The sequence below is a fragment of the Heterocephalus glaber genome, unplaced genomic scaffold (genome assembly GCF_053883595.1).
Source record: "Heterocephalus glaber isolate CG9 unplaced genomic scaffold, H.glaber_assembly_v1.0 deba00001732, whole genome shotgun sequence".
NCBI lineage: Eukaryota > Metazoa > Chordata > Mammalia > Rodentia > Bathyergidae > Heterocephalus > Heterocephalus glaber.
Window position 1 is genome coordinate 803,180 of NW_028258443.1, and position 24,321 is coordinate 827,500.

General features: G+C 38.3%; 1 protein-coding gene across 6 annotated transcripts in view; it reads right to left on the bottom strand.

The window, feature by feature from the left end:
* Pls3 (plastin 3) overlaps positions 1–23,097 on the bottom strand; it is a 96,403-nt gene extending 73,306 nt beyond the window's left edge. For 2 of the 6 annotated variants that reach the window (XM_004874791.2, XM_004874789.2), the window contains exon 1: positions 22,931–23,097. The gene's annotated coding sequence lies outside the window, so the exon portion shown is untranslated. Of the gene's footprint in view, positions 1–7,681; positions 7,787–22,787 lie in introns of those variants that run through there. The other 4 variants (XM_087199917.1, XM_087199912.1, XM_087199916.1 and 1 more) reach the window with 3 other exon arrangements.
* Between the last annotated feature and the right edge of the window lie 1,224 nt (positions 23,098–24,321).

The following is a 24,321-nucleotide window of genomic DNA, read 5'->3' on the forward strand; positions in this document are numbered from 1 at the left end:
CTCACCTTGATTTTTGTGGAAGCTCTAGCAATTGTTGTACCATCAGTGCAAATGTCAAGACAGTGAAAAAGCAACTAATATCTTAGTGTTCTGACAAAGGTAATTCTGACTCCCCAGAGCCCATGCACTACAATTTTTGAGAACTGGTGCTTTATTAATGATATTTATCATAGAGCCATCCAATTTTAGACACAAAAACAAGTTTTAAAAAGAATTTTAAAATCAGGACTAAAACTATCAAAATTACATGTCTAGGTTTTAACATGAGTTCTGTGCTGATAAACTTCAAAAAGCAAAACCATGTGATTAGTGTCAATTCGGAGGGCCAATCTACAGCTTATCTAGTCCAGGCACATTTTCCTGAATTGGATTCATGTCCAAAAGACATGCCCATCACGTATCCATATGAAGTGTAGTTTAGAAACTTTTACTAATTCTTTAAAAGACTAAGGAAGGAATTATACTTGTTACAAAGTAACACCCACTTCATATGTGGCATATCAGGTTTTCCTTCTGATGAGCAGTAAGAATGTCCTTCTCTAGCATAAAGTAGCACAGAAATGTCTGAAAGTGAAACTCCATGTGCAACGCAAAAGTTATGACTATCTTAAAATATCGAAAACTAAGTATACTATGGTATTTACAGGTAAAATAATATATATATTATTCTGAAGTGAATATCAAACCAAAAGAATGAGAGAAAAACAAATGAAATAGGAACATCAAGGGCTGGGGATGTAGCTCAGTGGTAGAGCACTTGCCCAGCATGGGTGAGGCTGTAGGTTCCATCCCCAGCACTGCAAAGATAAACAAACAAGCAAGCAAATAAAAATTTAAAAGAATAAAACATCAATAACTGTTAAAGTTAGGAATTCATTATGCTATTTTATTTTGTGTTTGAACATTTCCATAAAATTAAATTTTAAAAAATTCTTATATAAAAATATATAGTATTTTGGAAAGCAAAACTAAAATTCCTGGCTCATATTCATTCAACAGACAAATACTGCTTTATCGTCCACTAGACATCAGGAAATCTAAGGATTTACGAAACATGCCACCTTTCAGATTTTCAAGCAGCATAGAGTAGCTGTGTCCATATTAGGATTATATGGACATTTGATATTAGTGATATTAATATTAATTCCCCAAAATGGGCACGATACCTCCACTGTGACCATTCTTAGAGGCACTTACTCTATTACAAAGCACGTGAGCCAACTGAATTGCAAATCATAATGGAATTTTAAGGAAAAAGGAAAGAAAATATGGCAAGAGAAAGAAAATATAGAAAGGAAACAAAAATAAAGAAATGAAACTCTCCCTGGTTTTCCTCTATGAAAGAAAATGAACAAGAGATGTCAGCAAATAAGGGCAGGACCACATCACTTCCACCACAAGCCGTCATCTCATTTCACTTCAGGACAGGAACCATCCTGTCATCTCCTCTGAGTCAGCTCCCTACTACTCATCTAGGCAAAAATAACTGAGCAACACATTCATTCTCCAGGGTGGGCATGCAAAACACTTAAGTGCTCTGTAGTTCTTCAAACAGCAGAAGACTCACTCACAAGTGCCATGGCTTTTGATTAAGTTGGAAGCCACCATGTCATTTCATACCCCCTCATGCTAAGTAAGCACACCCGAAAGAATAAATCTACAAATTAAACTAGTAACATTCCTCAGTTACTCAAGCAGTCTAAGAGAAACAGAACAGTAAGAATTCAAAAAGAAAATATTTACTTTAGTTATCAGTTTCTAGCTTCTTGCCTTTCATTCCAAACATATAGTCTGTTTTTCCCTATTAAAACCTCAGATAACATGTGCAAAAGGTCTCAAAACTCTCTCAGTGAAGTCTTTAAAAGTTGAGTGACAGCATGAAATGATTTGAAAATGCTCTATAGCTTTAATATATATTACACTCTATGAGGGCAGTGATTTTTATGTCTGTTTCATTTAGCATCTAATGCAGTGCCTAGAATATATTGAGCGCTCAACAAATCAATCAAACTTGCCACACACAAAAATAAAAATCTTGTTTAGCTGTCAATATCTTGGAAAGGCTGCTTTATCTTTCCAAACTTTAAAATGACTACTTTTTTTACCTCATCAGGAATAACGTAAGAAATCTTCAAAAGAAAAAGCCGCTTTAGCATTTCCTGCCAGCCTTCCCTAGTCCAAGATTAACCTTGTCAGTTTTTAGAGAGACACATAAAATCCCCTTTAAATGACTAATTCAGATGAAGTGGTAACATGAAGCCATAGATTCTAAAATGCTGGTTTCTACTTGTTACCAGATGTTGCCATTACTTCAAAGTGTTAAATGCACCCAATGAAGTGTTTTAGATATATTTGCATGTAAAATATTTCCTGACTTAATGCTACTACTCTGGAGAAATGTTCACAGAGAAAAATTATTGCCTCACTGTCTAATAAAAGGTCCTGAAGATTGTTAATATTCACTTCAAGGACCACCAAGTACCACGTCAGTCTAATTCTCTCATGTAATTGTTTCCTTTGGTCCCCCTCAGGTACTGAGGATTGAATTCAGGGCCCTGCACATGCCAAGGAAACCCTCTACTACTGAGCTACAGCCCCAGACTTCTCTTGTGTACTTCTTGCAAACATATATAAACTTTCAAAACACAATATAAATAAATTCCATTTTGCTGGAGTTGGTCATCAACAGCCTGCTTTGTAGTATCTCTTTTGAATATGTGTGTGTGTGTGTGTGTGTGTGTGTGTTCTTTCACAAGAATGTCTAGTTGAAAGATCCAAAATGTGTTGTGTGTATTTTTGGAATTACTGTACTCTTTTAGACAAGTAAATAGAACCCAGCCTTATGCCTTATATATAATTCAGGGCTGTTTTGCCAGGTATAATTCAACAATATCCCTCTGCTGTTTCTAACCACTCTTCTCTCGTTAATGTTTTTTTGCTCATGTTCCCACTAAGGTTTTATTAGCTTAATTTATGTTTTTAAATCTCCAGAGAGTTTCACTCAACAACAATGGTTGTTATTTTCTACACATAATAGTCATTGTTAAATTTGGCTCAACACAGAGTGGCGAACACAATGTGGATTTATTCTTAGAGTGGCTGCACAAATACTATGATCTCAAAGTTGCTATATGACCTTACCATTCAAATGTATGGGAGATGTCTTACACATTTTATTTATGACATTGCTGATGAGATACTTCATTATATTTCTTTGAGACTAGAGTAGAAACCATAAACATAATCCGATGCTGCCTCAGATTATTGACGACTGAATTGTAACTGGCCAGTCATGCTTGTTTGGTATTTTATTTGGCAACCTGTTACTTGGTACAGCCAAAAGACCTCATCATAATGAATTTTGCCACAAGTCAAAAGGCTTTCATGCGGGCTGGGGATTTAGCTCAGTGGTTCTGCTGCTTGCCTTGCAAGCACAAGGACCCGAGTTTGATCCCCGGTACCAAAAAAAAAAAAAAAAAAAAAAACTTTCATGGTCTTCACTTGCTAAAAATCATATCATTAGCAAAAAATAAATAAATAAAGAGTAACCAACATATTCTCTCTACCATCTTATTAGCTCAGAAATTGGCTAAAGCCACTAGCAGACAGAGTTCTTTGGATGGGATAGACTGTTGTAGACTCACTGGCTCTGAGAATTCACTGCTTTTGAGAATGAGAAGATCAAGTTGAAGGGCTGGAGGTGTGGCTCAGTGGTAGAGGCTCTGGTTTCAGAAAAAAAATCAACACAAAAATGCAAATAAATTATATATGAAGAAAGAAAGTCAGGGCTTGGTGGCACACATCTGTAATCCTAGCACTCTAGTATTCAGATTCAGGAGGCTGAGGCAGGAGGATTGTGAGTTTGAGGCCAACCTAAGTTACAAAGAAAGATCCTATCTCAAAAATAATTAATAAATAAATTTGGATATCTGTTTATGATAAGTACCATTATATCATCTTTTTTCTTTCCTTCTCATCTTTTGTGGTACTGGGGTTGAACCAAGGCCCTGCACAAGACTAAGCACTCTACCACTGCACTACCCTCCTGCCCACATGCTTCTTTATACTGCATTTTTTTTTCAATTATAGGATAGGCTTTCCTGTAGCTGTAGCTATTACCTAAATAGAGTTAGGAGTAAGTGGGGGAAGAAACAAATCACTGATAATACTGTGAGTCATGTGCTATAACTTAGGGAAATTATCATTATAGAAAAGGACTTCTGCTAACTGTATTTAGGGAAGTACATCTGGATTGTGCTTTTCCTACTCCTGCTAAGCCTAGCCACTTAGTTCCATATTCATAATGTTATAGGCCAACAGTTGTATGTTTTATTAAAGCAATAAAAGCCAATCTAGAATATAAACAAGATGGGAAAAAGAACCAGAACGTTTTCTTTTGTGCTTCCCATCCTGAATCACTAAACAAAAAGAGTGGAAAAGCTTTATCTTGAGAAAGCAGGATAGGAATGAAAGCACGATGTCATTTTATTTTCCCTCACTCAAAAGCAACAAGGTAACATTTTCTGTTCAGTTCTTCCTCAGTCATAGTCAGGTTGACAGCCCCCCTTTCCCCCTTTTTTTTAAACCTGACAGAACATTTTCCAAGTGTTTTTTTTTTTAAGTCAAGAGGTTTACCTGATGGTTTTTGTAATATTAAAGATTTTATTTTGTAGAATCAATAATTGAAACAAAAGAATATATAAGTGTTTTCATGTAAAAACTGTTGATTTACTGTTCAGAGATAGCAAACACAGCCCAAACTCTAATATCCTAAATCCCAATGTTATAATATTATATTCCATTTTGCTGCTTTTGAAAATGAACTTGCTTTAGACAACAGAAAGAGTAAAGGATATTTTCTTTAAGCAGTTTGGGAGTCTTATAACAAGTGGTCTTTAAAAATTTCAGAAGTAAATCTTGAAAAAATTTTAAAGTGTAAAAACAAATCAGTGATTTAAATGTGATCGTTACATACCTAAGAATGCATTTTTTTAAAACTTTAATTTTATCAATATATAAAAGGCATTCAAGTTATACCTGAAAGAAAGCTGCCAATTAATATTCATTCAACAATTTCAAAATTATAAAAACAGATTTTGTGTGTTGAACGTTTGAGATGTTTACTCTGCTTTGAACATCACACAATGTACATATGTATTAAAACATTCCTAAGTGCCTATTAATCCTAGCACTCTGAAAGCCTAAAGCAGGAGTACGGTGAGTTCGAGGTTGGTCTGGAACACAGACTCTGTCTCAAAAAAACACAAAACAGAACAAAACAAAAAACCCTAACAAAACAAAACAAAACAAAATTCCATGATACCTCATACATATGTACAAGTTTGTTTCCATGTATCAGTAAAAAATTAATAAAACTATCATTAGACTAGAGAAGAAATTACATTGTCTTCCTTAATGGAATTACCATTTTAAGCTTTATTAGCATTACATATGTAATCTCAAAAATCAAATTCATTAATGAAATTCCTCTTAAGAAAGGAAGGAGGGGCCAAGGAAAAACATGAAATTACAAGAAAAAAATGGAAACAAAGATTTTATACATAGGGAGGGGAGTGGGCTTGAGGGGGCAAATGGGATAAAATAAAATATATTTTTAAAAGTACTAGAACAACAACAACAACAAAATCGTAGAACAAGTTTTTTGTAGTTATAGATAGGCTTTTTCTAAAAATTTATGTAGAAGGGCCTAAGAATAACTAAACATGCCTAAGAATAACTAAAACATATTGTTAAAGAAGGTGGGTGGAATCATTCTACCTAATGTTAAGTTATACCATGCAGCTACAGTAATCAGATAGTGTGATGTTGGCAGAGCAACAGACACATGAAACACTAGAATTCAGAAATAGTATGTTCAAAAGATTGTGTGTGTGTGTGTATGTGTTTGTGTGTGCACGCATGCGTGCATGTGTGTTCACGGGACTGAACCCAGGGCTTGGTACATGTTAGGCAAGCACTCTACCACCAGCCCCATGTTTAACTAACTTTACAAGAGCCCATCAGTAGGGTAGGGTAGGGTAGCTGAACAGCACAGGCAAATAAAAATTAAAATAAACAAAAAAAGAACCTCAACCCGAACTTTTACATTTCACACAAAAATGAAATTAAAATGGATCAAAAGCCTAAATGTAAAACTTAGTACCATAAAATTTTAGAAAAGAAAATTCTTCAGGAATCAGACTTCAAGAACAGTTCTTAGACATGACCCCAAAAAGACAACACAAAAAAGAAAATATTGATAAATTCAGCCTCATCAAAATACTTTTGTTCTGTGAAATACCTTGTTTATCCGGAGTAAGATAAAATATTTGTATATCACATATCTGACAAAGGACTAGTATCTAGTATGTATAATGATCTCTCAAAATTCAACATAAAAGTCCAACTAGAAAACAGACAAAAGACATGAACAGATGTTTCACTAAAGAGGATATAGAGGTGGGAAATAAGCAAATGAAAAGATGGTCAGCATCATGAGCCATTAGGGAAATGAAAACTGAAGCTCAGTGAAATATTCCTACACACCTGTTGGAATGACTAAACAACACCACCAAAGGCTGGCAAAGATGTGGAGAATTTGGATCATTCAAACATTACTTGTGGAAACACACAATGGTACAGTTGCTGTGGCATAACATTTTGGCAGTTTCTTATAAAAAAAAGTAACATGCAATTACAATACAATCCAGTAACTGTATTCATTGGGCATTAATCCCAAACCAATGAAAATTTACATTCACACAAACACTTGTTTAAAATGTTTATAGTAATTGTATTTGTGACTGCTAAAAAACTGGAAATGGACTGGGGGTATACTGGTATACCCAAAATATACAGTGAATGCTGCTGCGGAATGCCATTCAATGGGAAAGGTCAGCTTATAAAAACATTATAGTGTCGTCTTCATTCACCCTATTCAGGGATCTGACACCCTGCAACTTCTAGCTCTTCCTCAAAGTCAAAATAACCACAAAGAGTAAACGTTTTGAATTGATTCAGAACATCGAGGCAGCCATGACAGTGCAACTAAAGACACTCATGAAAGAGGACTCCCAGAACTGCTTCAGAAGGTGGCAAAAATGTTGGGATAAGTGTTTTCCAAGTGAGGAAGAATATTTTTGTGGGGGATTAATGACAATATGTCTTTCACAGTAATAATTTTAAAATTTAAACATTCACCATTTTTCAGTCATGCCTCATAGCTTGGTGGGAGAATGTGCTTTGCATATACAAGGGCCTTGATTGAATCCCTAGTACCACAAAAAATGAAATGACTCAGACGTCCTTTAATGGGTGAGTGGTAAAATAAACTGCGGTATATTCACACTATGGAATGCTGTTAAGCAGTGAACAGTTAGGTATAGACACAAACAAAATTTGGATGAATCTACAGAGAATCATGCTCAGTGAAAAATGCAATCTCCAAAGGTTATATCATATCATATAATGGAAATGATAAAATTATAGAAATTGAGAACAGGCCAAGCCTGCTGTCACATGCCTGGAATCCCAGCACTCGGGAGGCTGAGACAGGAGGATTGTCCTGAGTTCAAGGCCAGCCTGGCCTACATAGTGAGTTCCATTGTTAAGAATTAACAAGGCCTTGTTAAAAGAACTAATTACATAGGAAGTTCTAAATAGATTTCCAGGAAATGTGTACCTTTATTTATTTTTCAGTGCTGGGGATTGAATCCAGGGTCTTGTGCATGCTAGGCAAGTGCTCTACCACTAAGCTCCACTTTGGGTCCTATTCTGTGGGTTGAATCTGAAAGATAACAGCAGAGTAGATTTCTAGGAAGCATTAGCTATTTTCACTTGATGCCATTTAGGTGGATCTGAGGTCAAGGGTGCTTAAAAGATAAATTCCAATGTGACTCTTTTTATGGTCCTTTGAAAATGCATCACTTTTGTATTCCTAAAAGTCAAAAAGTAAAGAAAAATTCCCTCAAATGTATTTTTTAAACGCAAAGCACCAAATTGTTCTGAAAACATCACAGCTTAGTGGCTTATCTATTTTTCATTATGTTCTTTTATGGGTTTTGAATTCTGTTCTATGTGAATATATTTTATATTTGCAGTTGACTGTAACCACAGTGTTTACAAGGGTTTATTAGTTGTTTCTGCACCCTTAATACTACATACCTTTGTCTTTAGTGTTCAAAAAAATGAGATTAAAAATGTGTTGAACAGAATTTTGTAAATATCTGATATATAATAAGTTTCAGAAAAGGTGATTCTGCAGCTTTTACAGACTTACCATTATTAAAGCAAAATTATTACTAAGGAAAAAGTTATTGGGAAGAAGCCTATGATAATAAGCCAGTAAGCATCAGGAAACAAAAGATGTAGCTAAACATAGGTGGGAAAGTAAGTAGTGCTCAATGTCAGTCGAAGCAAGGATTTACATTAACAGCAGATGAGTAATAAATGTTATCTTGTCAGTACCACCTCATTAGCTAACCTGTAGTTAAACATTTAATATTGACTTGTACTATTATTCATAATAGCTAAAATGTAGGAAACAAGCAAAACGTCCATCAATGAGTGAAAAACCAAACAAAATGTGGTCTATATTCAAATATCGTTCAGTCATAAAAAGGAATGAAGTATTGATATACAGCTACAATGTGAGTGAATCTTGAAACCATTATGCTACATGAAAAAGTCATACACAAAAGACCACATATTATATACTTCCATTCATAAAACTGTCTAGGACAGGAGCTAAGTATGGTGACACATGCCTATAATCCCAGCTACACGAATCTGAGGTAGGAGGATCACCTGGCCTCAAATTAAAAGCAATAAAGAATGAGAATATAGCTCTGGACTCCCTGGATTCAACTCCAGTACCATACAAAAAAACAAAGAATAGAGAATTTATAGAGAAAGAAAGTAGATTAGTAGTTGCTTGATTTTGGGGGATGGGGAGCTATGGAAGGAGATGAGGTTCCTTTGTGAGTTGATGAAAAAGCTTGAAAACTAACCATAGTGATGGTTGCACATATCTTGGAATATACTAAAATCTATCAAACTCTCTACCTTTAAGTCAATAGTATGTTATGTGAATTGCATCTCAATAAAGCTGGTAAAAAGTGTGAAAATATTAATATATCCCAATTTCCTTTTTGATTCTAAAGTTAAGCGGTTCTTTGCTATCCATAATATTCTTTCATTTAAAACAGCTAAAAAGTAAAGAAAGCCATTTGGCTAGGCATTCTCACTTTAATATTCTCTCTCTCTCTCTCTCTCTCTCTCTCTCTCTCTCTCTCTCTCTCTCTCCTCTCTCTCTCTTTGGTGCTAGGGGTGGAAGCCAGGGACTCCAGCATGCAATCTACACCCCAGATCCCTAATTTAACCATTATCCATAAGGACAATCCATGGCCATCTATTTTTCACTCTTTTTTTATTTTTGGAGACAAGAAGTTTCTATGTAGCCCAGGCTGGCTTCAAATTCAAGATCCTCCTGCCTCAGCCTCCCATGTGCTAGAATTACAGGCATGTACCATCCTGCCCAGCTAATTCTAACTCTTTCAAATATATATACCATCATTCAAGTAAAATTATTACTAAGGAGGTCAAGTGCCTATAAACCAAATCCTGAGGAACAACTTCCCTAGGCCACCACCATTCCTGAACATGGTGCTCTGGGGCTCTCTTCTCAAAGCAAGTCTTTCACTTTTGCAATTTTGAGGCTGCAATTTGGAGTCCTGCTGCTTCTGGTGATGCCCTCATGCCATCTTTTCTGTTCTCCTATTCTTTCTCAGCAAACAAGGTCTCCTCTGCTCTAACTTTGCAGTCCACAGCTTTAACTAAAGTTTCCTTTCTTGCCAAACTCACAAAGTTTTAAATCATTCCAATGGCCTCTTTGCTCTTGATTCTCAACACAAACCTGGCTAAAAGCCCCCAAAAGCAGCCATGCCACGGCCTCAACATTTGGCTGCCTTGAAATTTCTTCTGCAATATTAATTAGTCCTCCACCCTTAATCTCAGTCTCAGGCAAAGTGTCTGAACACCAGCAAAAATACAGACAAACTTTCTGCCAAAGTATAACACCCATTGTCTGGAGTCCAACAGCAATCCAGTTCTTCTTCCCAGGAGAAACCTGCTGAGCCTGGTCTTTACCAGCAGGATTTCTATCAGCCTTCTGGTCTTCTGATTTCTGACCAGAATTTCCCATCAAGTACAGGCTCAGGCATTCCAGCTCTACTTTTTCAGCCAGCATCTCCAAACCTTTCCTAACTCTTCCCCTCCCACAAGCCAGCTCCAAAGGTTCTTAAACCACACGCACAGGTACAGTCACAGCATCAACCCCACTTCTCTGGTACCAAATTCTGTCTTAGTTACTTTTCTCGTTACTGAGACAAAATACCTGACACCCAAAGCTAAAGGGGAAAAGATTTATTTAGCTCACAGTTTGTAGAGGTTTCAGTCCATAATCACCTGGCTCCAAGTTAGAGTGGCTTCACAGAGGGGAAACAGTTTATGACAGGCAGAAGGTAGCAAAAACAACTAGGGACCTTAACAGCATCTTTCTGTGCCTTGTATCATATCCAGGCTACTTAGGGGGCCGGGGATTTAGCTCAGTGGTTCTGCTGCCTGCCTTGCAAGCACAAGGACGATCCCCGGTATCAAAAAAAAACCCAAACCAATATCCAGACTACTTAGGGTGGATAGCACTCACACCCTTAATCCTAGCACCCTTCAGCCTAGCATTGCACCATGGATCAGTCTCAGCATTACACATTCTAGATCCAGCTAGCTCTGAAAAAGCCCCACCTATGACCACATGAGGCTTTGGTGAGCCATAATACTAAGTTTCTAAACTGTCCAGACTAGGCTTAAATTCATGATCTTCCTGTCTCAGGCTCCCAGAGAGATGAGATTACAGGCATGTGTGCCACCACACTCAGTGGCACCATTTCATATAAGGGACTTGGTATCTGTTTTTGTCAGCTTTTCCACTGCTAAGATAAAATACCCAACACCCACAACTTAAAGAGAAGTTTATTTGGCTCATGGTTTCAGAGGATTCAGTCCATGGTCGGCTGGCTCCAGCAAGGCAGGAATATCATGACAGAAAGGTGTGGCCAGACGAAGATGCTTAGTTCATAGGAAGCACAGCAGGGGAGAAGGGAAGAGAAGAAGGGGCTAGGTATCATACTACCCAAGGTCAGACCTCCATGCCCCACCCAGATAGACCTAGATGTGTGCTTTACTAATTCCCTGGATAGCTCCCAAGGCAATCAAATTGACAATGAAGCTCAACTGTCATCACATTTGAGGATTTTGTTATCCGAAGGGGTCCTTGGAACTAATCCCTTATGGGTATTTGCTATGTGCCAGGCCTCTATGAAGGAGCTAATAGAATAGAGTTTTTCTTCAGGGTTTCTTTCCTTAATCCTTAGATGTACAGATTTCTTCCATAGTATATGGCAGGAATTTATTACTCCCCTTAAAGAAAACCATATTCAGCAGAGAGAAGACATTGCTTTGATCCTCTCTTACCAGATGAAACAATCATCAGACTTGAAATCCTAGGTTTTCCTGTCCCATTTAATGTTTATGGCCATCATGAAGTTCAAGGCAGGAAATTAAGGCATCAGCTATCCGTATAGTTACTTGCTGTTATCCATGAAGCAGATAAAATTGAATGGAATAGCACACCACAAAGTCTGAGATCTGCTGAGCAAGTAACGCAGAGTAGAATTGTTTTTTAGGGCTTCTGCATACATGGATATTTCCACAGCTGCAGAACCAACTACTGCAGAAGTCATGCTGTGCACAACATCTACAATTTAGTAAAGCTGGAAAGAATTTTATTTTTGTAAAAACTAAATGGGGTGTGGCTCATTTTCTTGCCAAAGGGGTTTTTTATTCCAAGACACTGATGTCTGCTGACCTTCATTTATAGGCTGAGCAGTGTCCTATTTAAGTAAAATTAACTCACAGTGGGCTATTTTTTTTAAAAGGATACAATAATTATTGCAAAGAAATAACCATGTTTAAATGTGATTTGTTCTTGTTTTAGATTTGATTATGTTGGGTTATAAGTGAATGTCTTTGCACATGTTTTAAATTTAGAAATTATTTTATGTTAAGAGAAAAAGGTCATATTTAAGTTCATTTTCTACATGTAAAAATATTTTTAGGTTTCATGAGAACCGATATTACTTTTGTGCCTTTCCCTTCCAGTAGACTGCAGGAGTACATTATCTATCTTTGCAGCTTTACAACCTAACAATCCTGTAATCCTTGCTATTCTAGAGTTTGAAGGAGGAGATCCCAAGAAGTTTGAGGCCAGCCTACGCAACTTAGTGAGCCTCCACCTAAAATGAAAAAAAATAGTAAGGGCTGGGATATATCTCAATGGGAAGGTCTTGGGTTCAATCCTCAGTAACACACACGTGCGCACACACACACACACACACACAGTTGAATGAACGATGAAACCATTTACATATAGACTAAGGTATTGCCTGTGTTACCCCTTGCTTAACTATTATTCTGTGTGTATTAAGTACTATCTCAATATGTACTTGAGAACTGTAGGCACTTTAAAAAATTTTCCTGAGTTTTATATCTATTTGATCAAAGGCTTATAGGGCGTCTTTTATATAATACGTATTTCAAGAGGTACTCAACCCACCATATTAATGTTCCCTTCACCCTTATACAAATCTCTTAGTTAAGGAAACTTTTTCCCTTCTGTTAGAACCTACAAATATATTCTAGCCTGCTTTTCTTCTAAGAACAAACTAAAGCTGGAACACTTTGATTTAGGACAAGATACCAAATGCATTGGTTGGCTTGTACTTTTGAGTTTGTACATCTGTTAATATAATTTTTTGTTTGTTATCTACATTTAATGACAATTTGGCTCTATTTTTTTCTGAATTATTATATAATATAAAAGTTATTCATAACAACTTGCAAAAATGACTCAATTTTAGCTTTAAACTGGAGACCTACAAGCTGCTTAAAATATTTGTTGAATGTGTCAATATGGTTCATTTCCTGGTTTTTGCTTTTGAAAGCATCCATTACAGGAAATAGTGGGAATAATAAATTTAAGATTTACATGTTTTAGATTCACCCGTTTCTAAAGGCTACACGTCATCTTGGAATGATACTGATCTAATTTATAACCATCTGCCTTCCCCAGTATTTTATATTTTCACTATTTTCCCTTTTCTTCTAGCTTTTCAAAAGAAAAATTTCTAACATTCACATTTCTACTATTTCTCTTGTGAAAATACTGAAACACTCAAAGCTTTTTCCCTCTCCCCCCAAATCAAGCATCGACACTACCTATACCTTTCATACTTATTTAAACTATATTTGTTAGTGGCAATGAGTTTATAATGGTGTCTGTAACTTATTAAGAATCATGTTTCCAATTTTCCCTTGAAGACTAGTTCTTTAAACTGTTGGGTGGCATATCCTCACGAAAAGATGAATTAAATGATAAACAGTTTTCTGAGTTAGGCAATGTAGCTCTTTTAACCTAGAACACTGCTAATATCCTCTATATTCACAATGAAAAGCAGTAGAAAGCATTATTTTCATGATGTTATAAACTAAAACAGGTAAGTAACTCTTTTCTTTATCTTGGATTTGATATTTGAGGAAAAAGGGATCAAATTAGAGGAAAATGCAGAGGAATAGAGATATCTGACAAGGATCATCTAAGACAACGTACCTGGCCTGTAAATGTGACCATTATTGAGCTCCTACTAAATTTTAATTGCTTTTTACATGTTCCATTTAATTGTAAGAAAAACACTGAAAATCAAGTTGTATTATCTCCATTTTATTGGTAGGGAAACTGAGGTTTAGAGGAGTTACAAAACCTCCCCTATGCCAAAGAGGTATGAGGTGGCAAAGCCATTGGAACCAATATTTTATGCTAAAATCCATTTTACACAACATCACATATACACAATACCCCTAACAAGAACAAAACCAAAAAATGGCAGCAAGAATGTGTTACTGGGTCAGGCAAATCTTCTTCTGGGTCATCATGGAATGCCCAAACCAATAAGGTCCTTGGTGAGGTTGATGAACTACAGGAAGGAAACACCAGAGAAAGGTCTGGGGACCAACTGGGATAAGCTGGGGTGTTGATATGCAGTCTACAAGGAATGATTCAAATACACAAGATGTTTGTTAATTCACTTGTTTGTAATTGAGGGAGTCACCATATGTACTGAAACCAGGCACAAAGCAAGTGGCAGCATCAGAATTTCTACCATTATCGGTCTTGTTATATTATTTAAGCAACCCGAATAAAACATATTGAGTAATATCAAGGTAATTTGAGAGGGCTGGGGATGTAGCTCAGTGGTGCCATGCCTGCCTGGCAAGCACAAGGTCCTGAGTTCGATTCCTGGTACCAGAAAAAAAAAGTAATTTATCACTTCTCAGCCTTTTGGCTAAGGTAAAGTGTAAAAAAAAAAGTAATTTGAGAGATCAACTGCCTGAGCTAAAAGGGCCTATCAGCAGTCACCCAACCACAGCAGTCACCCAATCAATTCCAGAATAAAAATTGTCTCTAGGATACTGGACTGAGTTTTATAGCAACCTGATATATGAAGACTACTTAAAAACAAATCTGTCTTTCTTCCTCCATTAACAGTTCCTTTCCAAAAATAGAATTTCCTATAATTGTACACTCTACAGGATCCTACTTCATTTTGCTATGCACCTGTTAATTGGTTCAGAGGAAACTAAAATATTCCAAAGACATATATTTTACTTAAACCAGGCCCAGTTTAGAGTCACATATCATAGAGCATACTATATGAAGAACAGCCCCTTTATTATTATTATTATTATTATTTTTTTTTTTTTGGTACCAGGGATCAAACTCAGGACCTTGCACTTGTGAGGCAGGCACGGTGCTACTGAGCTAAATCCCCAGCCCTAGCCCTTTTTCTTCTAGTGCTGGAGATTGAACCCAGGTTGTCACATATACTAGGCAAGTGCTCTACCACTGAGCTACATCCCCAGCCCAATGCTATCTTTTTGTTTAAGCCAATGTTTAATTTTTAAATACCATCAAAAGAATTCATCTTTAAAATGATCTTGGCAATTTCTCTTTTATAAAATAATCAAAGAGCTGTAAAATTATTTTTGCCCAAAATATTATCAATAGGAACTGGAAACAACTTACAGGTCCTAAACAAAGAATTAATTGAATAAAATTATTAAGTGTCCATTTATAGTATATCATATGGTAATTTTATAATATTTTCAAAAATACTTAATTACTTGAAAAAATGTTTACAGGACCATGCACTTGCCTAGCATGTGTGAGGCCCTGGGTGTGAGCCCCAGCTCTGCAAAACACACACACACACACACACACACACACAAAACTCAAAAACCCATAATGAATATACAGCTTGTATACTTGTATTTTTCTTTTCTCTTTGTTTTTTGGGGCTAGGGTGGGAGTTGAACAGGGCCTCATTCATGTTAGGCACGTATTGATACCACTGAGTGACATGCCCAGCCTTCAATTTTTAAAAATATCTCTTCCTATATGAAATGAATAAATAAAAATATAAGCACATGTACAATTGTGAGTATTTTCAGTTTCCTCATTATAAATTCATGTTTTCCTCTAATTTTTATAATGGTCTTGCCTGGCCTGGGCTACATAGTGAGACCCTGTCTCAAAAAAATAGAAAAGAAAAACACCCAAAACCCCCACAGAAAAAAACAACCAAAACTTCTTAAGCCTGGACTACTTATGATACTTTGCTAGCAGATTAATTCCTACATATCATATATTATAGCAATAGAATGCGCCCTAGGAAAAATTTCATATCATTTTCACCTCTGGGCAAACACTTTGCAACCTGTAAGAGTAATTCTCCCTGACTTGATATACCAGCCCAAAAAGAATCATCAGTGGCAAAAATGGGTACACACAAGCAAAGTAAGACACAGAAAAGTTTAAAATTATACTCATCTTTGCTGAAGTTGTAGCTTAGTAGTAGAGCATGTGTTTAGCAAGCATGAGGCCCTGGTTTCAATCACCAACATTAAAAATTACACTCATCTATGAAAGACAGTGTATTATCCAGTGCGAATAGCAGAATGTATAAATGCAACACTTATGTAAATAGGACATATAATGTAGAACACAATAATATGAATATTAAAAGCTATTACGTTGCCTTAGCATTTTATTTTATAGATAGTAAAATATACACACATATACATTCATGTCTATGTGTGTATTATAGGTTAAGATATTCAAAATTCTATTTTCAATGAATGGGTTAAAAGATTATAAATAAGTTTTGTACTGAATCTTTTAAACCAGAGATAGCAAAAATAAGAGACTAGACTTTACAAAAGAAAACAATTTCTAGTAGAAAAATGAACCCACTCTTCAGAACTACTTATAAGATACCCAGTTATTTTCTAGTCATTTAACACAGAGTCTCTTGCTTATTTCATTTTAATTAAGTACTCTCACTTGACAAATGACACTTTCACAAATGTTAAATATAATTTTAACTGATAAAACAAAAAGCACAATAATTCAAAGAATGATAGTTATAGAACCATCATATAATTTGCAAAATGAGAATATTGCAAATTAATTCCAAGTTAACAGTTTCGAGGGTGGAGGTTGAAAATAACCTCAGAAGTGATCAGAAGTGATCTTCTATATTTTTTTTAAAAAAGAGAAAATCCACATTAACTTGTCACATTTTCTGTTATTGATGGTGTACCATTTAAATATAGACTAGCTCCTCCTTATGTGCTTTTCCATGCTTACCTCTTATCCTTTTACAAATGCAATTATGAGAAGAAACTCTTAATTTTTCATGAGCACTTTGCACCAAACTTCCTGTTATGGGCAATTATGAAACTAAGAATGAAGTATGATAAGCTAACACTGTAATGCTTACCAGTGGAGGACAAAATACCGCTTAGTAGTTAATTAAAAAGGACAAAAATCAACAAATTAATGGCTTCAACAGGCTACTCTGCACAATATTTGATGGAAGAAATGTTAAGAACATGCAGATTTTTATTCTTTTGTCATCATCTATTTCTCTTATTTTTAAATTACATTATATCTGGCACTATTTTGCCTTTCCTTTTAAAATTCGATGGCTGGAGACTTATTACAGAGATGTAAAATTGTGGCAAAATAGGGGCTGGGTATTTAGCTCAGTGGTGCAGCCGCCTGCCTCCAAAGAACAAGGTCCTGAGTTCGATCCCCAGTACCAAAAAAAAAAAAAAAAGGAAAGACATAATGACAACTCTGCCATTTCTGAAAACAACTTCTTTCCTCCTCTTCCTCCTCCTCTTCTTCTTCCTCATCTTTTTTCTTGTAGTGTTGGGAATTGAACCCAGGGCTTGCCTGTGCTAGAGCATTAGGCCATACCCCTGCCTCTCTGAAAACTCTTGTTAAGGCCTCAGTATTGGGATGATATACTACTACAGTACTTTAAATTTCTATAGCACCCGTCTGCTGAAGAGCCAAGACTTCACATAGCTCACTTATCCTTTCAGCATGCCTGTGAAGTGTGTAGATTGGAAACAGGTGGCTTCAAAATTAAGTAAAATCCAGATACAACCACAGAGATCCTCAGTGATTTACTGAAGATGACCTGTCTGTCCAGGCTACAGAAGCCTAAAAGATCCCAGATTCCATGCCCAATGTCTTTTCCAATTAACAGCACTACCTTCTTATCATCAATCACATTTCTAAGCTTTTAAGAAAATTTAAGCTTTTTCATATTATAAAAATCAGTAAATTTATTGCACAAAAAACCTCTGATAAAGAATGATATAAATGGCATGTCCATATTTTATAGAACTAACATCAGTCATGGAGAAGTCTCTGGCTGTCACCTTCCTGAATAGTCATCAATTTGTCAACAAGCTATTTAGCTTGGTTCAATACAGTTGCATCAAAATATGGAGAACCAGGGTCTGGGGATGTAGCTCAGTGGTAAAGCACCTGCCTAGCAAGAGCCAAGGCCCTGGTTACATCCTTAGTACTGCAAAGGAAAAAACAATTGGCAAATCAACTGATAAATATAACTGAAAGAAGCCAGATTAGAAGTATTTTTGGAAAGCAATCCTAGCCAACCAAAATCCTTGAGCCATTCCTTATTTTATAAATGAGAATATGTTTGGTATCTGGCACACATATATATTCAATGCAAGTTATCAATATAACAATTTTAAATGATTTTCTCAAGGGCAAACTCTAATTCAGTGCCAGAGCTATGTATAAAATCCAGTTCCTCTGAAACCAAGTCCAACATACTTCTCCCTTAATATTTTCACATGACCACCAATGGTACTCCATCCCTAAAACAGTTTATACTCACATTTTTCTTTCAAGTTCTTTAAGAATATGGCAAAATTCATTGTGAATTAAATTAAATTTATTGTGAATTTTAAAAACTTGTCTCTCCTTCATAAGTAAAATAAATCAATCCATGTAAAGAGTCATAAGACTGACATTTAATGATTAGATAGTTTCCATAACCTTAACTAAAGCTCCGTCATAACTAAACACAGCCAGTTGTAACCACAGGTATCTAAACGAGCTTCCAGCCAGGCATGGTAGCGCATGCCTGGGAGGCTGAGGCAGGAGGATCACCAGGAGTGGGAGGCCTACCTGGGTTATATAATGCATTCCAGGCTAGCCTGAACTACATACGGAGACTCTGTCTCAAAAAACCAAAAAATAAAGAAACAAGTGGGCTTCCAACATTGTAATGCATCCAAAATGCTTTTGAAGCCTCAAACACATTGAACGTACATTACATGGTATATTGCTCTCTTGAATAATTATGCAGACTCAAAACATGACCCAGATATTTTCTTCTAACCTGAGTTTTATTATTTTCACAGATCAAAAATTTTCTCCTCTAGATCACTGTTCAACAAAAGAAAAACTGTCATGAGGAAGTCCGAAATGATTCTAAAAACAGATTGTCCTGTTATTGATAGATGTTCATTTTCAAATTTTATTTTATAACAATTATTTTTAGAATCTGTACCAAAGAACAAAATCAAGATACGGTATGGAATATACATTCCACCCAGATCATGCCAGATCGAATAATTCATACCTTTATCATATGTGCTAAGAATATTGTGTCAATAAATTCTGTGGAAAGCCAAGCAGAAATAATGCCTAAAACCGAATTATGCAATAACAGTTAGTGGACTTTCTTCTTTTTCCCTGTTAGTTTCACCAAAGAGAATCACTTCAGTGCTTAGAGCACCACGGCCAAGCTGCCCTTTTCAGTAATAGTCAAACTGTTTGTCTAGGAGCAACATTTCATTGGGTTTCTGATAGTGCCCTGGATACTGACATTTTGCCAGTATAAATAGTCATGGTCAAGTTTAATGTGCATGTAACCATTTGTAGAAGACATTTAATCTCACACTATTACTCAGCAGTTATAATTAATCTTTCTACCCAAAATGCCATAAGCTTGGTATTTTTTGGCAATTAAATCTAAAGAGCATCAGGCTAAAGACTTAGGACTTTTACACTGATTATATTAAATCAAGGCAGAACATAATGTATTCAGCTCCCCATCCCAGGTAAAGAAAGGGGTTGGTATCTGGCTGTATCTAACAGTAGAAATTAAGAATTAGATTCACAACTCACTAAATTTACTAAAAAATGTGAATTCATTAAATCATACCACTATAAAATAAAGTCAGGAATATTGAAGGTATTTTTAATTTTTGTTTGGTCTTTGGTTTTTTGATAGTGCTAGGGATTGAACCCAGTACCTCAACACATGCCAGGCAGGTGCTCTACCACTGAGCTATGCTCCCAGCCCTTGAAGGTGGTTTTAAATCCATGATCACCCCAAGACAATGAAACATTGTGGACTAGAGCCTAGTGATGATTCTGTTTTGATATGATTTCATAACATTGAAAGAATAACTTATCTCATGGGACTGGGGGTGTAGTTCAGTGGTAGAGTGCTTGCCTGCATGTGGAAGGCCTCAAGTTTCATCCCCAGTACCAAAAAAAGTAAAAAGAAAAGGAAAGAGGGGCCTGGGGATTTAGCTCAGTGGTTCCACTGCCTGCCTCGCAAGTGTAAGGTCCCGAGTTCGATCCCCTGTACCAAAAAAAAAGGAAAGAAAGAAAGAAAAAACAAAAGAAAGAAGGGAATTTATTTCTTTAGTACTGTAACCTAGTTGGATAGTAGAATTTGCTTTTTTTTTTTAGGTTAAGCATTTATTAAGAGTTCAATTTAAAATTATGTTGTCACCTCACATCCACTAGAGGTGGTCTATCTACCAGTGTAGTTAACTCTAGTCATTTGGGTACAGTTTAAATCCATTTCCAGCCAATCTGTGTCACAAGGTTAGCCTGGGGGTCAGAACTATGTGTTTTCAGGTACTTCTTGCTTTCAGGCTCAGAAACCTATGTACAGCAAGAAAATGGAGTCCTTAAGTCATTCAGAGGTAACTGTTGTAAATAAAAAGGACTTGGGGCCAAAAAAAAAAAAAAAACAAAGCCAAACCCTCTTAAATATTCCTAGTTTCATTTTTATAGTTTCTGCCCTAGTTGTTTTCAAGACTGTGTATTAAATGGATCCACTTTTTGCAAATAATTAAAGCTTTTAAACTCCTGACCTTGGAGATTCCTCTGCCTGTTTCTGTACTGTGCAATATATAATCTAAATAACAAAACTGTCACACTTTTCCAGCAGTAATCTTAACTTGGGCCACATGGATGGGTATAGGACAACATGGGAATGTTGTTTCAGGTCCTCTCATTATTCTAACCAAACCATGGATGGGCGAAAACCTAACCAACTCTATTTGACAAATTTAGTGTGAACTGTTTTTGAGTATGATTTCTGATTTGATTCATTCCAAACCACAAATAATTGATGGTTAATTTTAGTTGATGAATTATCCACCACCTTTAAGCAGATGCCCAATATATAGAATGGTTCAGCTAAAATATAGGCCAGACCAAGGAATCTGGGTAGATCCTTTAAAAAAGAAAACATTGTCTCATGGACTGTAACTTCAAATCTAGGATTTAGCAATGCAATGGGCCAGAGTAAAAGGACGACTTTACTAGAAAATAATTAAAAAGATATTCTTAAAATTTCAAAAAGACATAATGAGCTTTAAAGGGAACTGGAGAGAAATATGTACCACTACAAAAAAAACTCAAGACTTTATTTTAAAAATAGCTCCTGTTTTCATTTTGGATAAATTGGAGCATCAAATTCCCTTTCTGTTGCCCTCATCTAAATGCAAAAATTCCATTGAGTGGAGGCTAGGTCACCCCCCCACCCCCCCACCCCCCCGCCTTGTGGCAGAGTTTTTGGAATATGGGCCTCAGCCATTACATTCCATTTTTAAAGTCAAAAGACGTCATATGATCATTACTCTAGGGGCATCAGGGACTTGGGGCGTGTGATGCCAATTGGGCTGTGTGGGTCTGTGTCCACTTAGTTGGAATTCACTCTAAACTGCATCTCAGGCATCAAGTTTAGGCTCCTAAATACATTACATTTTGACAACCATGTGGTGTAAGTGCTTATTCCTCAGTAGTTTTTAATTTCATCTGCGTTTCCTACTTACTGTGGTCAGCCGCGTTCCCTTTCCCCCCTGCATCCGTCCTAGCAGGCCAAGCACCCCCAGCATCCCTTGTCTGACCCTAAATGGGGAGGCCCCCCAACTCAGTTCCACGCCGGACCTCTGCATCACTGGGGATGTTAACTGCTTAGGAGAGAAGGAAGAAGCATCTCGGACGGAAGTGCCAGCTGGTGTTAAACCCACTCCACCTCCCCGATTAGGGCCAGCTCTCGCCGGGAGCCAGGCGGGCAGTAGGAGCTGCCAGCATTCTATGGTAGCTGAGGCGGTGGCGGCGGCAACTTTGGGACTGGAGAAAAGCCAGGGCGGGGGTGGTCGGCGCACCCGCCCCCCCAGCCCCTAGTTAGAGCGCTTAAGTACTGTGGGTGGAGAAAAGTAAACACGGGCCAAGTGCAGCTGTGCGGGGGAAGGGGCGACTTAACCCCTCTCCCTGTTCTGTTTCCCAGGAGCCCCGATAGGTCGCGGGCTGCTGTAGCCGCGACCACGCGCTCAGGGCTGCAGAGCCAAAGGAGCTGGGCAGGGAGCACACACGCGGGAAAGAGTCCGGAGACAGAAGAACGGAAAGGGGCTGCCCCGGTGGCCCGGGGATGTTGTGCTACTGAAAGAAAAAAAATGCTTACTCATAGGGAGACGCGGGGCGATCGCGACGCTCTGGGTATTGGCAAGGGAGGGAAGAAGGCAGAAGGCAGGCGACTTAAACTAAGTTCCTTCCCCGGCCACGGCACTCCACCCCCGCCCCGTTCCGAGCCTCAGTGTCGGCTGAGACCCTCCAGGTCACCCGAGCGGGCTAGCGGGGAACGGGGGCGTCGCGGGCTGCCAGCTCCGGGATTTCCTGAGTCGGGGAGGGAGGGAGGGAGATAGCAGTGGCTGGAAAAGGACAGCAGAGGGAAGTTAGGCTCTCGTTTTCCACTTCGGGACCGCGGCGGCGGAAGGTAATCTGGGCAAGGGTTGGCGTCAAGGAACCCAGACCGAGATGGATAACACGTTAAGAACAACTTGAGAGAAAGCACCGTCCTCTAGAGTGGGGAAGTGCTTGCGGCGGGGGGTGGGGGGCGTGGGGAGCCCTCGGTCACTTCCACCCATCCCCGTAGCGAGAGACCGCCGGAGCGTCCAAGGGCTCCGACTGCAAAGTCTCCTACCTCTGCCGGTCCCGGGCACCGGTTCCCCGGTGCGAGGTACGTTCCTGCCGAGTTTCTCGGAGATGCTCTCCCCAGGATCCACCCCTGCCCGTACCAAGAAAACTCGCTCCCCTCGTGCCCGCCCGGGCCTGCAAAGCACTTACGTAAAGTCGCAGAGTCCCCGGTCTGGCTAGACAACCTCCGACCAACGCACTCAGACAACTTCTGCCCCTTAGATTCTTTGCGGCTGTGGCTCTGAAGCCAGCGCTCCCTCCCCTCCTGCCAGCCCCTCCGCCCTCTGGCTGCCGCCATTGGCTCGGGTGGAGCTAGCAGTCGGCCTGGGAACCGGGAAGGGGATTGGGCCTCGAGCCTGTCACATCAACAGGGTGGGGCGCTGGGAGAATAAGCACCAGGATGGGCACCCGCGAGGGATGGGATCTGTAACTCTGAGGTGGGGAGCAGATATGTACTGGTTCTCCGCACCTAATTCTCCCCTGTCTGCTTGGGGTAAGTAAAAGAAGTTCACAGTGCTTGGGTTGGAGTACATATTCAAGAAATCTTTGGAAGAAATGAAAAGATGGAAACGTCGGTACTCGAATTTTAACACTGCCTAGTTATGTCTATGGAGGAGGGGAAACACAGTTGCTCCTGGAATCGTGAAGAGAATCTCGCGTGGGAATGGACAATGCTGTTTCATTTGCCTTGATCTGCCTAGGTGCCAAAGGACGCCTAGGGAAACCTCAGCAACCGTCCCTTTCTTTGAGAAGTGGAGAGAGCTCAATAGGCAGGGCAGGGCTCTCCTGCTTAGGAAATTGTTGACCAAAATCACCTGTCTGGTTTGTCCAGCGAGGGGTGAGAGGAGGTGGTGGAAGTAACTTGGTTCCGCTCATTGGTTCCGCTAGCTCCTTCATTCCACTCTATTTTCATAAATCTCCTTTCACCAGAGAAAACCTGGAGACTGCTCCAGGGTCCCAGCATACCATTTCTTCTATTTCTGCCTAACCAATTGATTGCCTCCTCCTCAGAACTGACCTCTTTCATTAATGCATGCAGAGGTTTTTCCCTCCTTATCTGCATTCCAATCCTTTGGCTCATCCCAGTTCCAAAATCAGCTCTGGAGGGTCAGAGTTTGAGGCATTCTGCAGGGTCAGGTCAAGAAGCTGGCTTGTGGGACAGCTGTAGTACAGAAGTCTAAGCTCTTTCCTGTTTCAGTCACAACCATTTTTGTTCAGGAAATATGCACTTGTGAAGTTCTGTAAATTTTTAAAATCGTTTCAGTTAAGACCCATTTTACATACAGCAGGAAAATCCTAAATTAAGAGAAACTTAAAAACTGAACGCTCTTGTAAAGGAAACCCCTACTTGATCTGCTATTATGAGTCTCCTTAGAGAAATGAACCTGCAGTGAGTGTTAGGGCTTTTCACACGAGGAACATTAATTCACACACTTCGGAAAGGCCAGACTAGCAGAGAGGGTTTGGGCAGTGGGAAAAAGCCTTGTTAAATATTAATTAATGATTAACCCGCTGGATGAACTTATGAAGGGCACAGGAAG